This window comes from Diuraphis noxia, unplaced genomic scaffold, assembly GCF_037042655.1.
Source record: "Diuraphis noxia isolate RWA-SAM2 unplaced genomic scaffold, SU_Dnox_SAM2 contig0001, whole genome shotgun sequence".
Lineage (NCBI taxonomy): Eukaryota > Metazoa > Arthropoda > Insecta > Hemiptera > Aphididae > Diuraphis > Diuraphis noxia.
In genome coordinates this window covers 89,968,381-89,976,651 of record NW_028301711.1, presented here as the reverse complement: position 1 = coordinate 89,976,651, position 8,271 = coordinate 89,968,381, and positions in this window count along the sequence as shown.

The following is an 8,271-nucleotide window of genomic DNA, read 5'->3' as shown; positions in this document are numbered from 1 at the left end:
TAGTAACAACAACATCAGAAACAAAAACAATAGTAATAATATCATTGCAGCTTGTATCTAAAAACAGACACATTGGATTGTATTTTCAAAGCACTCTTTGTTGATATATTCTGTGTTTTAAAAATAGTATTATTATAGTATTTCTAGCAGATAAGCTTTATTGTATCACTAAAAACAGACGTAAGTAATCATGACAGAGTGAGGACACGCCAATAGAGAATAAAACTGTTTAGTTAACATTGTTTAATAGTGCGAGATTAGTACACCAATATAGCGTATTGATTTACTTTGTACATACCTAGACTTATTAATATTACATTTTTAATGTTCTGAGATATTATCAACAATATGAACTTGGATTAATAATTTTTTATATTTTAATTGTACATTATGATTATTAAATGTAATTACACCAAATCAAACAAATTATTACCAGTGGTAGTGCTGCTATGACGTTTCTATCTTTCCTACTTATGGAGGACGAAATCTTTAGGAATTTTTTTGTTTTAAAATTAATAATGTATGTATATATATATTAAATAATATATATATATATATATATATATATAAATATATTATAAAATATATTTATAATCCTTACAAAATGGTTTTATAACATAAAATAAAATTGCATGTAATATTAGATATAGTATATATTATACTTGGATTATTTGTATTTATAAATTATAAATCTATAGTGCCTAGTTTAATGTATTACTACTTTTTTTTCAAATCATCCAACCCTCCATATCATCTGAACTTATCACCACAAAAATACAATTCTTACCTAGTAATAAACAAGTCATAGAACACAAAAACCACCTTCTCGAAATTTGATTTAGATATATCAAAATTTTCAACAAACTATCTGATGATGGTTAAAGATTGAAAAAGGAGGTTTCTATTTGATAAATAGAATTTTATACGTCACAGCATAATTTCTATGGATTATAAAAAATCTCAAGTATTCAAAAATATGTTCTTAAAGTGTACTTAAAATTCCCCCAAAACATAATTTGAATATATAAAATATAACTTAAGCATAAAGATATGGCGAGAATGCTTCATAAGTCACTTTGTATAAATATATGAAATGGCTAGCAAACTACATAAGGTTGGACATTGGACCACTCTGGCATGCATAATCTAAGATGTAAGTATGATAGGTAGGTATGTAATTTTACCGTTCAATAACACAATATGCTATTGGTTAATATTATATTGTATTTATAATGTTGTTTATATTTATAGGTACTAAATATTCTTTGAAAGATGTCTTATAAATATCTAAAAAATGTATAATATAAATAATACATTAAGTATTTAACAGTATAGTATGTTACTTAGTAAAAGAAAACAACGTCGTGTTTTCTATAATTTTCTTATTATGCGCAGCAGACTGTTCTAATATAGCGCGCTCATATCTTTATAAATATAGAATATTCTAATTCTAAAAAGGATATTATAATATTAAATCTCTTTGATAATATATTTGCTCATATAATACATGGCACGAATTTCGTCTCAAACGAATAACGTCGTGATCCTACCATCACGTGCAGGCGCAGTTGATTTTTAATCGCCAACATCGTTATGCGTCATATACTCATATTATTATTGTAGTCGGCAGTTCTCTATATAATATTTTTTTTTTTACTATCATTATATGCATGACCCAAACGTTTTACAACCGTTTTATAAAATATTATTATTATTATTATTATTATTATTATTATTATTATTATAATTTATGTGTATGCTCTTTGATCGTCGTTTTGTGGTCATTATTGTCCAGTTATATTATATATACAAAAAAAATCATTGTTTAAACAAAAGCAAAGTCACACGGAAAATAAAAGAACTGGGGGTAAAAAAATCGAAATTAAACTTTTCTTTTACCCTCACATGCTCGGGCTTCTGCGAAGATAAACGCATTAGTTCATCGCATCATAATAAATACACCACACAGTGGTACGCCTATACAATATATAAACATACATAATCCCTGTAAGATCACTTTACCAGTGTATATTCGACGGCGAAATGTATATAACTGGGTTACGCCAAGTTATAATAATAACAATAATAACGAAATCACCATCGCCATTATTATTATTATTATTATTTGTATTATTATTTCTGTGGCGGAGTATTTCGAGAAAAATAAGTAATAATTTAATATAGTAATGGCTGGTCGGAAAACAGTGTTATTTCAACTGCAAAAGAATAGCGTATCGCAGTGAGATTATATGTTATTATTATTAATTTGAGAATTTGAGTAGGTGGTGACAGTAAGTTCTTTGTAAAAATTCCAAACAACGTTAGTGAATGGAGCGGATTCATTCGGAAGTCCATAAAATAAAATTAACTTCTATAAAAAATAGTGTTTAGTGATCCATCTGGGCTTCTGATGTTTTGATTATAAAACTATATCTTTATTCCAGAAAAACTGCTAAAGTTGTAGGAACGACACTACTTGTTATAAAAGATTTTTTGAATCTTTTTTGGATGTAATTTATGTATATTTCCTGGAGGTGGTTAAAATGCATTCTTTTACAATATATTTTATTCAGTTTCAAAAATTCAGAAATTATTATTTTTTATTTTTTAATACCTTAAAATTGTATTAAGTTTAGAAAAATGTGTTTGACACATTTTAAAATATGAGTAGGTTTAGATTATTTTCTTAACCATACACTTTTACCATACATTTTTTTTTTTTTTAATTACTTGTTCCATGTATTTATTATTTACCATATTTCATATTATGTCGAAAATACAATCGATTATACTATTTGAGAATCAGAATGGAAAATAAAATAAAAATAAAATGTAATAATTTATTTACGCACAAATTTATTTAATTTACTTAGATCATATTATAATATATGAATACATTGTGTTATTTATTATTATTGTAAAACATTTTTATTTAAAATACAGTTTAATAATAAATTGTTTATCTGTATATATTTTTTTTATCTTAAAAACAATTATTATACCATATACATTTTAATATCAAAACTATAGTTTAATGTCATAATGACTGTTGTACCCTACTAACGAATATAAAATTACTATTGAAATAGTAAACAAATTTTATTCAGCTTAATGTATGTCTTTATAAATACAATTGTAACCTTGCAATTATTAATTTAAGTATATATATATATATCAATTTAAACCATAAAACATAACACATTACGGTAAGATTAATTTTATACATAATAATAATATAAAATTAACAGCTATATTCAACATTTTATTTTAGATTTAATGTTTTTAAATTCATTTTTACGTCATAACCATAGGACATAAAAAGTGTTCTTTGGTAACATTAAAATAAAAAGTTGATTTTAGTTTGTTTTAAATAGTTTAGTGTAATTAAAGCCATGAGATTATTTTCAGAAATATATATACAAATGGTGTAACTACACTATACTTAGAAGCTAAGTTATCTAATGACTGTGTGATTGAAAAATCTATTAAGTACTATAGTATGAGTTTTAAAGTATTTTATTAAAAACAAAGAAGTTAATTATTTTAAAACAAGGAAAATAAAACATTTTAAAAAATTTCTGAGTTTTAAAAACAAATTCGATAACTAAAATTTAAAAAAAAAAGTTGTAAGCGGTGATAACAAAATAGTTTATACAATTTTATCAGTAATGATTTAAATTTAAATTTAAAGAAAAACTTATAATACCTAATAGGATATCCCTTCAAATGAAAAGAATAAGTTCGTTTTAAATATCTTTGAACATTTAATATGGGATTAGATCTGTATTGCTTAATTTTATTTTAAATATAATATTTCGTATACCTATTTGATTATATAATGTTTTGTATAATACTTCATCCTTATGAATAATAGTCATTGTGTTTTTGTCAAATTTAAGAACTGTTTATAAAATCTACGAAAAACCTCTCACTGTAGTCACGACTCTAGATATAAATAAGATCTTTGGATATAATATCAAGTCGCATATTGATAAAATTATCATTAAAATAAAAGTAAAAAATATGCAAGTTCTATGGGATCCAAATCTCGAATTAATCGGTAAATATTTAGGTCTGAGCCATATATTATATTATGTTAGTGCAACGTGGTTGGGGGACCTTGTTACGATATTAGTTATCCAGGGAAGGTTTTCTATTCCTTATGGAAAAGTATTCCGTAGCTGGGGGTTAGAGCACTATGTATGAGGTATTTTATCAATAATAAGACACGTTTGGTTTATAGATCCATATTAATATTATTATATTAAAAATAATACTTTACTAATTTAGATGGCTGTTAATAACTGTATTTGGTGAGTTCGTTCCTGTTGATGGTGACTTTCGAACTAACTGCTGTGTGTCATTTTAATAATAAATAATTATGTGCATGGGTATAAAAAAGTTGAGTGTGTATATTATGTATTGGTCAATCATATAGTGTGTGTTAAGTGTGGGTATAATATTTATATACATAAGGTGTAACGAATGTTACATTAGTATCAAATAATATATGTATTCGATGTATATTTTACACTAGTGTCGAAAAATTATAAAAACATATTCGTTTGAATACCTTTGTAAGTGTATAATTTTTGGAGTACCTATTTGAGAAATCATTATAAGGCAACCGTCTGAGCAAGTTAATGATCATTTTTAACTCAGTTAAGTTGATGGAAAACATCTTAAAAAGTTTTAAGTTAACAGTTAACCTATTTTTTTTTTTTAAACTATATACATGTATATATACCCAGCAATATGGTTTAAAAAAATAAAAACTATAAATATTAATTACCACTGAAAATAGGCAATATACTGTAATATAAATAACTTATCTATACATAGAATTAAATTATTAGGTATTGATGAATATATCATATTACTCATTACTAATTAGTTATTAGTAATATTTTTGTTATTATTATAATATACCCGTATACAGCGTATACCACAGTATGGTATGGTATATCTTTAAATATATACGATACACTCATATATTATAATATTAAATATAATATATATTATATACCTATATGGATATAAGGCTATTGCTGTATCTAAATATATTTAATTAGGTTATTTTTCTTAAAGAATTCTGGTTAATGGAACAATAAATACTATATTTCGAATTTTATATTATAGAAAATTTTATACCTATGTATTATCAATAATAATTGTAATTAATTTATTATTTAATTATTTATAAATTAACTGATCTTGAATTTGATTAAAAATAACTCGTTTTATATTAAGTTTATATCAATGAAAATAAGTCAGGCAAGTTAAATGTTAGGTTAATAAAAGTTAAATTTAAAAAGTTAAAATTACCTTAATTTTAATTTTTTAATTCGTTATGTCTAGGCTTGGTGATTTGGATAGATAGTAAGTTCATATTTATTACGGATATTGTCTACAGAATATGTTCGATTATTACGCACAGTTAATAAAGCTTCTGTATATACACGATGGTTATATTTTGATATTGGTTTGTGAATTATAACAATAACCACATTATACATTTAGGTTATGCTGAAAATAACATATTTTTTAAGTTATACTTTTTTATGGAGGATAACAAAAAAAAGAAGGTAGATTTGAGCATAACCATTGCTAACACTAACTTAATAGATTGTCTGTACTTAATTGCAGTAATTTAAATCAAAATTGTTCGGTATTAGTATTTATTTATATGTCTCGGGTGGTTAGGTACCACTGTAGTACTGTCTAATATTATATTTATATATTTTTTTTACGGTAAGGATTTGTTTGAATAACTCAATAACTACATACATTTATTGCATTTTGATAAGCTGTCTGTAAGTTACCTATTATTTCTTAACTTTAAACTATATAATCTTAGTTAAAAAATAATAAAATAGCTTATGAAGAATTTAACTTAAAAGTAAAATTTAGTTTTATCCCCTATCAGAGCTTACTTATACTGATGTTAGAAAAATTCTAAGTCATTAAAAATGTATATAAATAATAATCATCATTATTTTTATAATGTGTTCTTTTAGAATTTAAAAAAATAAACAAAATTGTGTTTTTCCAAAAACATATTATTCCTATAGGATTTGAACAGAGTTTCTCAAACTGTGGTGCACGTAAAAGCCAAAAAAACCGCACAATTGAATGGTTTGACTGCATGTTTTTTTCAACGTTAAACCGACGACGCCGCGGGATCTGATTGATTACATTAAAAACTACTGAAAATAATATACTTGTTTTATATTTACTTAATATACCTACCTAAAATATTAAGATTATAATAAATAATAGCTATTTTTTTTTAATTTTTTTATTTTTAAATATATTCTCATTATAGAATCATAATACATTATTTTACTTGAGTTAATAATCATAAAATAAAATGATCTATTTAAAATTGTATAATATCACAATGACATTGATACCATGAAGTTGTGTACATAAATGTTTGTAAAAGTATCTATAAAAAATAAGAGTGATTTGGATTTAAAGATTTAACTATGTGTATAACTAGAATCTTAAATATGATTTGTCTGATGACTTTAATATAAATTTCTATTAGGGACGTATCCAATTGATAGAATATTGTATGTTTTAATCATTCTAAGAACAACTGGCTTAGATATCCGGACACAGGAGAAAAACATCACATTAATTGAAAGCCCTTCGGTCTAAGACTCTAAGATAAGATATGGGATATATATTAATGTAATAAATAAATAAATATGGGACACCGCGTATTTAATACAGCTATTTCAAATTCAAATGTACCATAATTACTTAGTTCCAATCACCTTCATACCACTCTATCGTATATATTATTAATTATTTATAAAGTAATATATTAATCAATTAATATATTTTTTGTTGAATCATTTCTGTTTAAACGATGAAATATACATTTCTATGTTCATGACATTTTGAGTGAATTAATTTAATGAAGATTTGGTTATGGAAAGAGAATGAGTGGAATGTGATGATAAAAAACTTCTAGGGTAATACCCAACACTAACAAAAAACCAGCACACAGTCGATCGCCTAATTTTATTGCGATTATTTTTAGTCTTAATGAAAGTTTGATTTTCGATAAAAATATAAATTCAGCACTAAATGATAGCGGCGTGTACATCAAAAGTGGTTTAGCATACTTTGCCTTCACTAGAATATCCTTCGAGGTTAAGTAATAATATAACAACTGATCAATTACAAAATACGTAAATTATAATATAAACTGCAAAATAAATTTTTTAAAAGTCAATATCATGTTTTGTTCCATCGATCATCAGATCATAATAATTTAGTTTAAATATAATATGAACCAATTCAAATAAAAAAAAAAAAAAATATCTTTTTCTACTCAGTTTAATAACCCATATTAATCAAACTAATATTAAATAATAATATTTTTTGTTAAAATTATTCTTTTCTAAAATAGTTACATAATATTATATACATTTTAGAGATGAATTAATTAAATTTGTAATAGAGATATAAATTTTAATTCATGAAAAACATTTGGAACAATCAAATTTGTTCAAATATCAAACTTCATAAATCACCGGCTATACTATTTACACAAATTTCTAATGAGTTAAGAGAAAAAGAAAATGCCTTGATAATTCAATTGTAATAAAACGTAACATTTAGGTGGATTTAGTTTTATTTAAACAATTTGTATAATTTGTATAACATTTTTACTGTTATATACTTCTTTACTCAATACTGAGTTTACATTAATAATAATACAAGACGTACAAACAAATATATTTACTTCGGGGCAATAACTCGCGGAACCTGATGTTAAGGTACGTCCTGCCAGATTTACAGCGGGTGCAAAGGTGGTGTGACCTGGCGTATTTCGGTACACGGTATTGCTACGCGTATTACGGCGTAGTCCGTAACCTAAGTACAAAGGGGTTTAGCACCACTTACACTAGCCGAAAAGCTCCACACAGTAAGCTACGCGTTTTACGGCGTAGCCCATGGAAGCGTCGAGTGACTTGTGTGGGTACGTACCGCAATATGTCCTGATCCGTGATTCGTCGGCGTCGTCGTGAGCTTTACAGCAGAACGGAAGCGGCGTCTTGGATTGGCAGCAGTGGACAGCGGCAGCGGTGGGTCGGGGGGCAGTACACAGATACACGAGGTTTTTGCTGATCAGGACAATGTGCTATGATTTTAATTCTTAGCCTGGTGAAAAGTTTGTGAACCCGAACTCCACCTGTCGCCAGGCTATTGACTGCTAAGGTAGGGATGGGTAGTTCGTGAGTGAATTGATTCAAA